This window comes from Hordeum vulgare, chromosome 4H (assembly GCF_904849725.1).
Source record: "Hordeum vulgare subsp. vulgare chromosome 4H, MorexV3_pseudomolecules_assembly, whole genome shotgun sequence".
Taxonomy (NCBI): domain Eukaryota; kingdom Viridiplantae; phylum Streptophyta; class Magnoliopsida; order Poales; family Poaceae; genus Hordeum; species Hordeum vulgare.
The window spans coordinates 74211849-74227968 of NC_058521.1; the positions used below are offsets into that span (position 1 = coordinate 74211849).

Below are 16120 nucleotides of genomic sequence, written 5' to 3' on the forward strand. Positions count from 1 at the left end.
TGGAGTAGACCCTGGGGGCCATAGTGTTCACTGGAGGCTTCTCTCAAAACAGCAAGTAATACGGTGGGTGAACAAATTACTGTCGGACAATTGACAGAACCGCGCAAAGACATGACGATATCTAAGGCAATGATCATGCATATAGGCATCACGTCCGAGACAAGTAGACCGATGCTTTCTGCATCTACTACTATTACTCCACACATCGACCGCTATCCAACATGCATCTAGTGTATTGAGTTCATGACGAACAGAGTAACGCTTTAAGCAAGATGACATGATGTAGAGGGATAATCTCAAACCAATGATGAAAACCGCATCTTTTTACGCTTGATGGCAACAACACGATGCGTGCCTCGCTACCCCTTCTGTCACTGGGTGAGGTCACCGCACAGTATGAACCCAAAACCAAGCACTTCTCCCGTTGCAAGAATCATAGATCTAGTTGGCCAACCAAAACCCACAACTCGAAGAGAATTACAAGGATATGAAATCATGAATAAGAGAGATCAGAAGAAACTCAAATAAGATTCATAGATAATCTGATCATAAATCCACAATTCATCGGATCTCGACAAACACACCGCAAAAGAAGATTACATCGCATAGATCTCCATGAAGATCATGGAGAACTTTGCATTGAAGATCCAAAAGAGAGAAGAATCCATATAGTTACTAACTATGGACCCGTTGGTCTATGGTGAACTACTCACGCATCATCGGAGAGGTCATGGTGTTGATGAAGAAGCCCTCCGTATCCGAATCCCCCCTCCGGCAGGGCACCAGAACGTGCCGCAGATGGGATCTTGCGGAGACAGAAGCTTGCGGCGGCGAAAAAGTACTTTCATGATCTCTTGATTTTTTGGGGAATTTTTGGGAATATAGAGGTGCAACCCCTAGGTAAGGGGACGCTCAGGGGGGCCACAAGGCTGGATGGTGCGATCTCCCCCCTGGCCGCGGGGTGGGGGCTTGTGGGGCCCCTGGGGCTCCCCTGCCTTGGCTCCCAAGCTCTCCGATCTTCTTCCGTTCCAGAAAAATCTTTTCGGGGATTTTCTTCCGTTTGGACTCCTGTCGGGACCCCGATCCTAAGCCATAGGAATCCAGCCTGTAACACATCGCATCCCTTTGTGGTCTCACGCACGGTTAACTCCACAGCTGCAGCCTTACCTTAGCCGGGACCGTTTGCGTCTTTTGACTCACGTATGCGAAGGTGTCGCTAGCAATCCAATGTCAAAGAACCCGGATCGACATGTCTAGTCATAAACCAAAGTGGCAGTACCGCACAAGGACAAACATACATGACCCAACAAAGCAGGTGTCGGTCATCAGCGAATGTAGACGAGTCGTAGCAAGCTACAAGGACTCCATTACATCGCGTGACATTTCCCCAAAGGGGACAGACACAGCAGCTAAGAAGGACACATGCCGGTCAACCATTGTGTCCGGAGCAGTAGCAAACTACCAAGGCTCGTTGGATCACAAAGGGGAATTTCCTTGTAAGGAGTGCTACTAAAGTTCACGACTAAGTAATCGAACCCCATACATATCAAGTACGACACACGTACGCATGGCATACCGATATGTATAGATACATCGATGGCATCACAACATAACCATAAACATACAACCTTTATTTAAGAGGCTCGGAAGAGCCACACACATAATATTACACATTAAGGGTCTCACGACCCATAATAGCAGTCATACAATTACAAGCCATCGGAAGAGTTATAAACTGTCTGGGTACAGACAGGGCAACTAGAAGGCACATGGCCTGACTATACTACAGAGCCAACGTAGGGCCAGATCGTAGCTGGGACACCAGCTACTCGTCGTCGTCGATGTCTACGAAGAACCCTCCATTAGGGTCATTAGCAACCTCTGCAACATTTATTAAGCAAACATGAGTACGGAGGTACTCAGCAAGACTTTAGGAAAACTAACTACTCATGCAAGGTATCAAAAGGTATTGTGGGGTTTCATGCGGGAAAGCCAGCATTTGACTCGTGGCTAGACAACTTGTATTCTAAAATAATTTTGACAACTTGATTTCTCGCACACGAGTCCACTAACACCACAACAATACACTATCGTGGAATCATTCCGTCTCCGTACGGAAATGCCGTCCACGACACTCACGCTTATCTTGGCAATTTTATTAGTAGCCGTTGAAGTTATCTATGAACAACATATGTCTCCAAGTAGTCCATATCCGCGGACGCGGCTATTCGAATAGATCATAACCCTGCAGGGGTGTACCTCGTCACACACGCTCTCGCCACTTATCGCCATGTGCACGTCATGCACCTCGGCAACCTTCAAGCGGAAGCCCAGCGAGGGAGTCGGCCACGACCGTTAACCACACTAGTACCTAGTCCAGGTTTATCGCCTATCTGAGAGTAACCCGTACGGAAGTCCGGCCGAGGTTTCCGCCACGGCCTCAAACGATGTGCGCAGGGTTCCCAAGCCCACCATCCGGGTGCCACTTGGTACACCGTGCCACTGCCTACCGCATCACGGCCCACCTCTCACGTCAGCACCATGCACGACCTCCAGCATTACTATAAACACCAGAAACTACTTGCAACTCCTGGACCGAGTACTACGCGATTAATAGGCCGAGCGGGGTCATATTTCAGGGCCTAGCATGTGGTAGTATCTAGTCTTGGATTACATACACGGAACTCAGTTCCTAAGGACGGTTCCAATGAAACAACCCGCCATGTACTCCTACACAGCCTTTCACCGGTACCTTTACCAAATCAAGTTCAACACACAACCTTTGCTCACCGAACACATTCCACATTTCTATTCATCTCCCAGATGACAGACCATACACAACTCTAAGCATAGCATGCATAGCAGGATAAGGCACATCATAGCTTAAGCATCTACCAGGTATGCTAGGTTGCAAGGTTCGACTATTTACTGTGACAAGGTTAGGTCATGCAAAGGAAGTGGGTTCAACTATCGTGGCAAAAGCAGTTGAAGCATTTGATCTTAAATGCAATAAATAGGTGCAGGAGCAAGAACATGGGATTTATCGGGATGATCAAAAGGGTTGCTTGCCTTGTTGCTCAGAGGAGGAACGATATCCGTCAGACGGATATTCGGTGGAATCCGGGGTTGCGGAGCCTACCGAAATAAATGGCAACATTCAATAACAATCATATGCAATCAAAATGATGCATAAGCATGGCATGAGAATGCAAAGTGATAAGTTATTATTTTCAACATGTATTAGGTTTAGAGTTGATTTGATTCACATTCGAATAGCAATTCAAACGGGGTATTCTCGGGCCCGTTTAAATTGATTCGACCTGATGCTCAGATCAACTTGATGTTAGCATGCATGAGATGTCATGTTATGGTACTGATTTGTAACTAGGACAGTGTGTGATCATTGCATTCATAATGAAATCTGAATATTTTTCCAAATTCCATTTAAAAAGTAATTATAAGAATTGAATTATTCCTTATTCCACAATTTAGGGTTCTGTAACTTTTTCAAACATGGTTGAAAATTGCATAATCAGAATCCTTGAATTTTTCTGATACTTTTTCATATATAAATTATTTTCATTGGAGTTACAGATTAATTTCTATGATTTTTACAAGTTTTAGCAATTTACTGGAATTATTTCTATACTGGAAATTCTATTTATTGCATCAGGCTGACGTCAGCAGGTCAGCCGACCTGTTCAGGTCAAACCTGACAGGGGGGACCCACTGGTCAGTGACCCAGGGGCTAACCCCGCGCTGACCAGCCCCTAATTGGGGTTTGACCAGGCGTGGGGCCCTCTGGCAGCGACTGAGGGGAGGGCAATTACGCCCTAATGGTCGGCCACGCCGACGCCCACCAGAGGGTGGTCGCCGGCGACCAAGCCCGCGGCGTAGGGCTCGCCGGAGACGACCTAAACGGCGCTGCACAGCACCAATTCGAACGCGGTTTGCAGCTACGGAACGCTCGTGAAGTGGCCGATCTGGCAGGGGCATCAGGGGTGGCTAGGGTCGCCGGAAGAGGCACCGGCGACGAGCCGAAGCGGCGGCCGAAGCTCGGCCTTCTACGAGCGATGGCTCTAGGGCACGGGGAGGGCAGCTGAGGGGCTCATCACGCTCCTGGAGGCTCGAGGAGCTCGAACCCTAGCTCGAGCGCGTGGATCAGACACCACAGCGACGGCGACGACATGGCCAGTGGCGAGGAGCTCTCGGCCTTGGTGGGGAACGGGGCTACGATGCACGGAAGAGCGTGGGGCAAGAGGTGAAACGACAACGAGCTCACGGCGGTTCCGATGGTGCTGCTGAGGGGCTCGGGGATGCGCCGGAGGGAGCGAATCAACGGAAGAGGTCCGGCGGCCGGAGGTGGAAGACGATGGCGTTGGGGGCGATGCAGAGCTCGGGGAAGCTTCGGCTTCTGCAGAGAGGACCAGGGCGACGAGGCGGAGCTAACGGACTACTCGGAGGAGGGTTCCCATGGCTAGAGGTGCTGCGGCTCGAGCTCGAGCTCGGCTCCAATGGCGGCAGCAGGAAGGAGGAAGAGATCCGAGAGGAGGGAGAGAGTTAGCGCTGGGAATGGATAGAGGAGGCCTCGGGGAGATTATCCCCGGCCTTGCCAGCGCGAGGCGGCGGCCAAGCAGGCACACAGGTGCGTGGCTGCGCCGGAGGAGGCGGCGGCCACCTCTTGCTCCTACTGGCGCGAGGGAGGGGACGACCGAGGGAGATGGGCCGGGCCAGGCTAGGCGACAGGTAAGAGTTTCCCATTTTTTTTTCTGTTTTTGTTTTTCTGTTTTGCTAACTATTGTTTTGCTATTTATTTCAGCTCCAAAACAAAAGGTAAAAACTATTTTAGACCTCCTGAAATATTGTTATAATATTCCCAACCATTTCCAAAGTTTTCAACATTTTTTGAAAATTTATAGTTTCTGATTTCAAATTTAAAGTTTGAAACCAGTGGCTTTTGCATTAATTTAAAATGCTTAAAGTGTCAAGAAAATAGTTTTCTCCAATGCTCATTTACTTTCATGATTTATCAGAAAGTTTGAACATTTCTTGAGGCCATTTTGGGTTCATTGATTTTAACTAGTTTGAGAAATCCTTTATTTGAAATAGTGGCTAGGGTTTTGAGTTTTTCCTTTGCCACTTTCTTGTTCTTGTTGAAAATTCTTAGATGCAAATGCAAAGAAGACATGAGCACAAGGCTAACTTGCTTAAGGGTTAGGGATGTGACAACTCCGTTTCAAAATCTCCCCTGAAAGGGGTCGAAAACATGGAAAAAACAGGAACTGGCACTTGGCACTGAGTTAATAATTTAGTCTCAAAAAATAAATAAAAGGTATGCAAAACATCCAAAATTTTACAAGATAATAGCATGGAACAATAAAAATTATAGATACGTTGGAGACGTATCAAGCATCACCAAGCTTAACTCCTGCTCGTCCTTGAGTAGGGAAGTGATAAAGAATGAATTTTTGATGTGGAATGCTACCTAGCATAGTTGTCCTTTGCAACTTATTTCACGTGACATGAATGTTCAGATCCGTAAGATTCAAAGAAATAGTTTGCTATTGACATGAGAACAATAATACTTCAAGCAAACTAGCAAAGTAATCATGAACTTTCAATATAACAAGGCCAAAGAAAGTTATCCCTACAAAATCATATAGTCTGGCTATGCTCCATCATCCTCACACAACTAATGTAAATCATGCACAACCCCAGAATTGGCCAAGTAATTGTTTTCGCACTCTTACTTTCTCAAACCTTTTATAACTATCATGCAATATATGAGCGCAAGCCATGGATATAGCACTATAGGTGGAATAGAGTGTGGTGGTGGTTGTGAGACAAAAAGGAGGAGATGGTCACAATGACTCGGCGTATCAATAGGCTATGGAGATGCCCATTAATAGATATCAATGTGAATGAGTAGAGATTGCCATACAAGAGATGCATTAGAGCTATAAGTATGTGAAAGCTCAAAAGGAAACTAGTGGGTGTGCATCGAACTTACTTGCTCATGAAGACCTAGGGCAATTTTGAGGAAGCCCATCATTGGAATATACAAGCCAAGTTATATAATGAAGATTCCGACTAGCATATGGTAGTGACAAAGCAAGAAGCTGTCAATCATAAAGAAAATGGTGCTAACATGAAGCACTAGTGTGGAAAAGATAGTAGCATTGTCCCTTCTCTCTTTTGTTTTTTTTCATTTGGGCTCTTAGGCCTCTTTTTTTTCTTTTCTTTTGTCTTTTTTTGTTTTCGGGCTCTTTGGCCTTTTTTTTATTTCCTCACATGGGACAATGCTCTAATAATGATAATCATCACACTTATATTTACTCACAGCAGAAAGATCACAATGATGATGACTCCATAGGAAATTCCTCCGGCAGTGTACCGGGATGTGCAACGATCTAGCATGGCGTATGATGTTGAAACATCTCGCTAGCTATCTTACGATCATGCAATGGCAATCTGAGAGTGACGGCACAAGTCATGAGACGGAACGGTGGGAGTTGCATGGTAATATATCTTGGAATGGCTATGAAAATGCCATAGTAGGTAGGTATGGTGGCTGTTTTGAGGAAGAAATTTTGTGGGTTTGTGCACCGGCGAGAATTGTGCGGCACTAGAGAGGCTAGCAATGGTGGAAGGTGAAAGTGCATCTATACCATGGACTCACATTAGTCATGAATAACTCACATACTTATTGCGAAAGTTTTTATTAGTAATCGAAACAAAGTGCTAAACGCATACTCCGAGGGGAAGGGTTGGTAGGTGTAAACCATCGCGCGATCCCGACCTCAACACAAAGGATGACAATCAATAGATCAATTATGCTCCGACTTCCTAACATAGCGGTTCACCATACGTGCATGCTACGGGAATCACTAACTCCAACACAAGTATATCTAGATTCACAATACTCTACTAACATAACTCTCAATATTACCGAATCCACGTCTCAAAACTAATTGATAGGAATCGAAACTTCTCTTTCTACTCAATGCACATGAAGATAGAGGTTTTTGCATCCTCTTTGGGTACCTAGCACATTTGGGACTACTTTCATAGCATAAGCCAACTACCAAATCACGCATCGCCGTGCTCTAAAGATATAAGTGAAGCACAAGAGCAAAAGTATCTAGCTCAAAAGATATAAGTGAAGCATAAGAGCAAAAGTATCTAGCTCAAAAGATATAAGTGAAGCACTATGAGCATTCTAGCAAAATCACGATGAGTGCATGTCTCTCTCTCTCAAAAAGGTGTGCAACAAGGGTGATTGTGACCAAACAAAAAGAAAATACTCCTAAGATACAAGACGCTCCAAGCAAAACACATATCATGTGGTGAATAAAAATATAGCTCCAAGTAATGTTACCGATGGATTGAAGACGAAAGAAGGGATGCCTTCCCGGGGCATCCCCAAGCTTAGGCTTTTTGTTGTCCTTGAATTTGGCTTGGGAAGCCTTGGGCATCCCCAAGCTTGAGCTCTTTCCACTCCTTATCTCTTTGTCCACCCAAAACTTGAAAACTTCACAACACAAAACATAAACAGAAACTTGTGATAACATTAGTACAAGAAAACAAACTACCACTTCTTTTGGTACTGTAGCAAACTTGAATTCCATCTATATTGATGATGGGCTACTGTATTCTTACTTTTCCATGGCTAGTACCCCCCTCACCCCGATACTAACCATAGTTTCATCAAAACAAGCAACCAACTCAACAAAAACAGAATCTGTCAAAAACAGACCAGTCTGTAGCAATCTGTATACTTCATATACTTCTGGTACCTCACAAAACCTGAAAAATAACGACGGCCTGGGAAAAAAGCATATAAATCAGCAGCAAAAAGAATCAACTCAAAAGCTCTTTCTGAATAAAAATTAAAAATCATCTCGTGAGCGAAAGGTTTCTGTGTTTTTCCAGCAGGATCAAACAACCATTACCAAGACTAGTCATAAAGGCTTTGCTTGGCTCAAACACAAAAAGAAACACAAAAAACACAATCAAAACAGAATTATTAAAGTGTGGACGCAACAAAACAGAAAGAAAAAGATAAATTCATTGGGTTGCCTCCCAACAAGCGCTATTGTTTAACGCCCTTAGCTAGGCATAGAAGCGATAGAATCACGTATCGTCGCCTTTGGTGCTCAAACCATAAGTGGCTCTCATCATGGATTCATAAGGCAATCTTATTTTCTTTCTAGGAAAATGTTCCATGCCCTTCCTTAAAGGAAATTTAAATCTAATATTCCCTTCCTTCATATCGATGATAGCACCGATAGTCCTTAGGAAAGGTCTACCAAGAATAATGGGGCATGTAGGATTGCAATCAATGTCAAGCACAATGAAATCCACGGGTACATAGTTCCTATTTGCAATAATAAGAACATCATTGATCCTTCCCATGGGTTTCTTGATCGTAGAATCAGCAAGATGCAAATTAAGAGAACACTCTTCAATCTCATTAAAACCCAGAACATCACATAAAGACTTTGGAATCGCAGAAACACTAGCACCCAAATCACACAAAGCATTGCACTCATAGTTTTTTATTTTTATTTTGATGGTAGGTTCCCACTCATCATGAAGCTTTCTAGGGATAGAGACTTCCAATTCAAGTTTCTCTTCAAGAGATTTTATCATAGCTTCGACGATATGATCGGTAAAGGCTTTGTTTTGGCTATAAGCGTGTGGAGAGTTCAACATGGATTGCATCAAAGAAATGCATTCAATCAAGGAGCAACTATCATAATTGAATTCCTTGAAATCCACGGTAGTAATTTCATTACTACTCAAAGTTTTAACGTCTTCTACTCCACTTTTAATGCTTTTAGCATCAAGATAGATCGACTCCGAATCATTGGGGCACTTTTCAACCAAAGTGGATTCATATCCAGCCCCATAATCATTAGGTTTGACACAAGAAAACAAAGATTCAATGGGAGTCACACCAAGCACTTTAAGATCTTCGTGATTCTCATCACGAGACCACGCCTTTTTAAGCCATTCATGTCTAGCACGAATTTGGGCGGTTCTTTCTTGGCTCTCAATCATGGAAACACGCATAGCTTTCAAAGTTTCATCCATGTTGATTTTGGAAGGAGCACATCTAACTTTCAAAGCATCAACATCACAAGAAATTCTATCCACGCTCTTAGGCAAATCGTCGATTTTGAGTAGTTTTTCCTCTATGGACGCATTGAAAATCTTTTGAGAGTTGATGAACTCTTTGATATTACTCTCTAGATCAGAGGGTAATCTATTGTAATTTCCATGAGTATTGTTGTAGGAGTTGCCAAAGTTATTAGAGGAGTTACTAGGAAAAGGCCTAGGAACATAGTTTCCTCTAAAGGCATTGTTGTTGACAAAGTTATTCCTACCAACAGAATTAATGTCCAAGCTAGCGTTGCTACTCTCAATCAAAGAAGACAAAGGCATATCATTAGGATCCAAAGGAGCACTTCTACTAGCAACCAAATTCATTAACTCATCCATCTTATCACTCAACGAGTTAATTTCTTCTATAGCGTGTACCTTCTTACTAGTAGGTGACCTTTCAGTGTGCCATTGAGAGTAGTTTGTCATGATGTTGTCTAAGAGCTTTGTGGCTTCCCCTAACATGATTTCCATGAACGTTGCACCTGAGCCAGAGTCCAAGATATTTCTAGAAGCAAAATTCAAGCGAGCATAAAAGATTTGAATAATCATCCAAAGGCTCAAGCCATGAGCGGGACAATTTCTAATCATTATTTTCATTCTCTCCCAAGCTTGTGCAACATGTTCATGATCAAGTTGCTTGAAATTCATGATATCATTACGGAGAGAGATGATCTTAGCCGGCGGAAAATACTTAGATATATAAGCATCTTTCCACTTATCCCTAGAATGATACTATTTTTGGGCAAAGAAGCAAACCAATCGATAATATTTAAAGCTTCAATTTAATCACGTCATTATCCACATCTTTTTTATTTTGCATATCGCAAAGCTCAATGGAGGTATTGAGATGGGATGCGGCATCTTCAATAGGAAGGCGAGAGAATTGCTCTTTCATAACAAGATTCAGCAAAGCGGCATTGATTTCGTATGACTCCGCACTAGTGGCGGAAGCAATTGGAGTACTAATAAAATCATTATTATTAGTATTCGAGAATTCACAAAGTTTGGTGCTTTCATTCATGGTGACTTCAGCAAGCAAGCAAGCACACAAGCAAACAAAGAGCAGGCGAGAAAAAGGGCGAATGAAAAGGCGAACGAAAAAGGCAAATTGGTGAAGTGGGGGAGAGGAAAACGAGAGGCAACTGGCAAACAAAGTAAATGCAAGAGATGAGTTTGCGACACCTACTTGGATGAGTTCTTGACTAGATCTTCCTCCCCGGCAACGGTGCCAGAAATTCTTCTACTATCCCATAGGCAACGGCGCCAGAAATTCTTCTACTATCCCACAGACAACAACGCCATAAATTGACACGTTGACAAAGGCTGGGCTTGCGTTGGTTCTTCCCTTGAAGAGGAAAGGGTGATGCAGCACAGGAGCAGTAATTATTTCCCTCAGTTTGAGAACCAAGGTATCGAGCCAGAAGGAGGGTCTCGTCAAGTCCAGAGTACCTGCGCAAACACAAACAAGCTTGCACCCAGCGCTTCAAAGGGGTTGTCAATCCCTTCAAGATTGTTTGCAAAGTGAGATCTGAAGGAGGAAAGTGCAACGAAGTAAAAAGTGTATGGCTGAAAATATGGTGTGGAGTAGACCCTGAGGGCCATAGTATTCACTGGAGGCTTCTCTCAAAAATAGCAAGTAATACGGTGGGTGAACAAATTACTGTCGAGCAATTGATAGAACCGCGCAAAGTCATGACGATATCTAAGGCAATGATCATGCATATAGGCATCATGTCCGAGACAAGTAGACCGATACTCTCTGCATCTACTACTATTACTCCACACATCGACCGCTATCCAGCATACATCTAGTGTATTGAGTTCATGACGAACAGAGTAACGCTTTAAGGAAGATGACATGATGTAGAGGGATAATCTCAAACCAATGATGAAAACCCCATCTTTTTACCCTTGATGGCAACAACATGATGCATGCCTCGCTACCCCTTCTGTCACTAGGTGAGGTCACCGCACGGTATGAACCTAAAACCAAGCAGTTCTCCCATTGCACGAATCATAGGCCTAGTTGGCCAGACAAAACCCACAACTCGAAGAGAATTACAAGGATATGAAATCATGCATAAGAGAGATCACAAGAAACTCAAATAAGATTCATAGATAATCTGATCATAAATCCACAATTCATCGGATCTCGACAAACACACCGCAAAATAAGATTACATCGGATAGATCTCCATGAAGATCATGGAGAACTTTGTATCGAAGATCCAAGAGAGAGAAGAAGCCATCTAGTTACTAACTATGGACCCGTAGGTCTATGGTGAACTACTCACGCATCATCGGAGAGGTCATGGTGTTGATGAAGAAGCCATCCGTATCCGAATCCCCCCTCCGGCAGGGCACCAAAACGTGCCCCAGATGGGATCTTGCGGAGACAGAAGCTTGCGGCGGCGGAAAAGTACTTACGTTGATCTCTTGATTTTTTGGGAATTTTTTGGAATATATAGGCGCAACCCCCAGGCCAGGGGATGCTCAGGGGTCCCACAAGCCTGGATGGCGCGGCCTCCCCCCTGGCCGCGGGGTGGGGGCTTGTGGGGCCCCTGGGGATCCCTTGCCTTGGCTCCCAAGCTCTCTGGTCTTCTTTCATTCGAGAAAAAAATCTTTTATGGGATTTTCTTCCGTTTGGACTCCGTTTCAAAATCTCCTCTGAAAGGGGTCAAAAACATGGAAAAAACAGGAACTGGCACTTGGCACTGAGTTAATAAGTTAGTCTCAAAAAATAAATAAAGGGTATGCAAAACATCCAAAGTTTGACAAGATAATAGCATGGAACCATAAAAAATTATAGATACGTTGGAGACGCATCACATCTTGCTTAAGGCGTTACCCTGTTCGTCATGAACTCAATACACTAGATGCATGCTGGATAGCAGTCGATGTGTGGAGTAATAGTAGTAGATGCACAAAGTATCGGTCTACTTGTCTCAGACGTGATGCCTATATGTATGATCATTGCCTTAGATATCGTCATGACTTTGCGCGGTTCTATCAATTGCTCGACAGTAATTTGTTCACCCACTGTAATATTTGCTATTTTGAGAGAAGCCTCTAGTGAACACTATGGCCCCCGGGTCTATTCCACATCATATTTTCAGCCTTACTCTTTTACTTTGTTGCACTTTCCGACTTCAGATCTCACTTTGCAATCAATCTTGAAGGGATTGACAACCCCTTTATAGCGTTGGGTGCAAGCTCTTTTGTGTTTGTGCAGGTACTCTGGACTTGACGAGATTCTCCTACTGGATTGATACCTTGGTTCTCAAGCTGACGGAAATACTTACTGCTCTTGTGCTGCATCACTCTTTCCTCTTCAAGGGAAAAGCCAACGCAATCAAGTCTTCGTCAACGTGTCAATTTCTGGCGCTCTTATTTGAGAAGTAGCAGCTACTTCCACTATGGACATGCCTCTTCCTCCTTACTTTGGAGAGGGTTCCCCAATCTTGGATTTTAAGGAAGTAGGTGATGAGTCGTTCAAGGAAGCTTGGGATGGACTACTAACAATACAAGCTAGATCTAATCCTAAAAGTTATATTAATTTTCTTCTCAGAAGTTTTTATGTTGGTTTATCTCTTTCCCATAGACGTGTCTTGGATTCTTACATAAGTTCAGACCTAGTAGCCCCCAAGCCTTAATTTTGTTGGTACGGTCGAATTAAGGGTTGAATTAATAGTTTACCACCATGCAGGCTCTAAAGAAATAGAACGAGAAACTGTCCATAGATTTCGAGCTAAGCCATGCCAAATTGCACGCTAGCAAGGTTGAACTAGAGGGGGTGAAGAAGTGCACTGAAGAAGCACACAGTGATTAAAATTACTGTGCAATGTGCTGGATTTCCATGAGATTACCTTTATAACAGAAAAAAAAAATTCGTAGCAGGCGAATCTATAGGCCAATTGCAAAAAGACTTAGACGCATCCCGTGATTCTCACATGTATGTCGTGAAGCTGGTCACCGCGTGTTGAAGCGATGTCGTGAAGACAATAAAAAACTCAAGGAGGAGAATAAGCGGCAAGCCAAAGAGATTGATAACTTGAAATCTCAATTGGTGCAAATCCATTAAGAGAATCGGAAACTAAAGGGCGTCCTATTCTGTAAGTAAAATCTCAATCCTGGAAGGTGATAATTCACTTTTTATTACGTTGATTGTAAAGATGTGCAATTCCTTCTTACCAGGTCTCTTGACTGGTCGTCCCGAGGAAGATGCGAGCTCTTTCGGGGGGGCCTGTTAAAGGAATTATCCATTATGCATGGGAGAGGTTGAAAATCTACGTGGAGTATGGTCAAATCGCTATGGCCAAATGAAAGTCCTCTGCAAGGAATTGCCGAGCTTGCCGAGCGTTTCGAAGGAGCCCAGAATCGCTTCGAGCTGAGGAGGACTTCGGCCTGCCGCGAAGGATCTTGGGAGCCGTGGGCTATGGTGAATACCCTCTTCACCCAACTGAATCTAGAGCACATGCCCGGGTTGGGCCGGCAGGGCCAGATGTCAAAGAGATTCCACTTCATCTCGTTTATGACCAAGTGATGCTCGCAGCCCGTCTTTCACAAGAAGATTGCACCTTAGATGCTATAATAGATCATCTTGACCACTCTCTTAACACGTGATGATATGTACTTTTTATATTTGTGTAGCAAGACACTTTCTTCCGTGTTTGAATATTCCGTCATTAACCGGACATCGGCTTCTACCTCCCATGTCAATAACTGGGCAGTGTTCTGTATTGTGTATCCTCTGGCAACAGGAACTAATTTCCGAGAATTAGGCAATCCGGCCATTTTGTGCAAACACACAAAGAGCACGCAGTAGGATTATGTTATATTATTATGAGACATAAGAAACATATTTTGAATAATAGTTCCTTTATGTGTTCCTTTCTTCGGGGTACTACGGAAAACGTAGGTGTTATAGCTATGTATCCTTGTAGTGCGGATAGCTGCGATTTCGAGATGAATAAACCCCATTTGTGGCGAAGATTGCCGATTATATGAACCTCATTTTAGCCGACCAAGTTGTATTTTAAGAAGCGCTATCTTTTGGCTTCACCTGTCTGAGGTACGTATTCGGACGAACCGGTCGTAACAATCGCAGAGGTGCTCCCTTTACCCCATATCTGAACATTCGGGAACATAGGGGGTAAGCACAGGCGCAAGGCAACCCGACATTGCAAGAATCTTAAGTCCAATCGGTGCATATAGTGGCATAGATCAATATTCAGTTGAGGCATATAGTACATAAAGATGTAGGAGAAAGAAATACTTTGGCCGGCTTCACTATAGAAGCCCCCTGGTGAAGTCGGGGTTAGACACTCTATTTATTATGAATGTATTCCGATAAGTGCTTGAAGCAGATCCGTTGATCCGAACATATCCTGGGGAAATTGAAGTAATCCTACAAAAAGTAAAACAAGAAAAACTTGAAAAAACGTAAGGTTATGAAGAAGGTAGCGACATCGATCTAGTCGTAAAACACCGAAGGCGAGCTGCATTCCATGGGTTTGGCTTGAGGCGATTATCCTCTAGGCTGTGTAAGCGATAAGCTCCTCCTATCAGGATTTCAACAATTAGGAAAGGGCCCTCCATTTGGGAAGTTTATGATTCTGCTTCTTTGGGAGGCGTAGGACTAGTTTGCCCATGTTGTATGCATTTGCCCGAACTTCTCTACTTTTATAGCACCGATCCTATTGTTGATAAAAAGTAGACCGGCCTCGAGCTATATCGTGCGCGCCTTCCAGTGCATCTAAGTCGTATTGCCGATCTAACTTGGCCTCTCTTTCCTCAGACATGCACACCCGAGGCACAGCGTGGATGATATCGCAAGGGAGGACTGCTTCGGCCTCGTACACCATAAAAAATGGTGTGTACTGTGTTGAGCGATTCGGGGTGGTACGCAGGCCCCGTAACAGGGAGTCGAGCTCCTCCACCCGATGGCAGTCGGATTCTATGAGAGATCGGACCATCTGAGGTCTGATACCACTTATAATGAGCCCATTGGCTTGTTTGACCTGTCCGTTTGTTTGGGGATGATACACCGAGGCATAATCGTGCTTAATGCCCAAGTTTGCGCACCAATATTTGACCTCCTGGGTGGTGAAGTTGGATCCATTATCCGTTATTATGCTGTGTGGGACACCATAACGGTGTACGGCGCTGGATATGAATTCAATCATTGACTTTGCTTGGGCAGAGCTTACATGCTTTGCTTCAATCCATTTAGTGAACTTGTCCACCATAACCAGGTGGTATTTCTTTTTCTTGGTCCCTCCTTTAAGTGGTCCGACCATGTCCATCCCCCAGTTCGCAAAGGGCCGGGTGATCGGAATTGACTGAAGAGCCGTTGGGGGCATGTGGCTTTGATTTGCAAAAAGTCGACACCCGGCACAATGCTGAACTAGTGTGTGGGTGTCTTCTCGGGCTGTGGGCAAGAAGAAACAAGCTCTAAAAGCCATAATGACCAGGGCCCATGCAGCTGCATGGTGGCCGCCCATACCTGCGTGTACTTTGGCCAAGAGTTGTCTCCATTCTTCTTCAGAGATGCATCGCTGGAGGAATCCCGTGGTGCTTTTCTTATATAGCTCACCCTCAAGGACCTTGTAGGACTTTGATCAGTGGATTATATGTTTCGCATCGGGCTGGTCGCCGGGGAGCTCTTTGTGAAGAAGGTAAGTAAGGAAGGGATCAGTCCATGGTGCAATCACTGCCATGACCTCGTGAGCTGAAGGTGTTTCTTCAATTATGGATCCGCCGACGACTTGATTGTCCGGCTCGGGTATGCGGGTGTAACCTATGCTACACCATCAGCTGTCGCGATAGTATCCTCGTCTTGCCATACCAGGGATGGCTTGAAAAGCCTCTCTAGGAAAGTTTTAAGGGGGACGGTGTCACGCTTTGCGCCTAAGCGGGCGAGGATGTGTGCGGCTTGGTTGTTATCTCTAGA

General features: G+C 44.3%; 1 pseudogene; it reads right to left on the reverse strand.

Annotated features, from left to right (window-relative positions):
* The window catches only part of LOC123450288, a 37969-nt pseudogene extending 22439 nt beyond the window's left edge, over positions 1 to 15530 (reverse strand).
* Between the last annotated feature and the right edge of the window lie 590 nt (positions 15531 to 16120).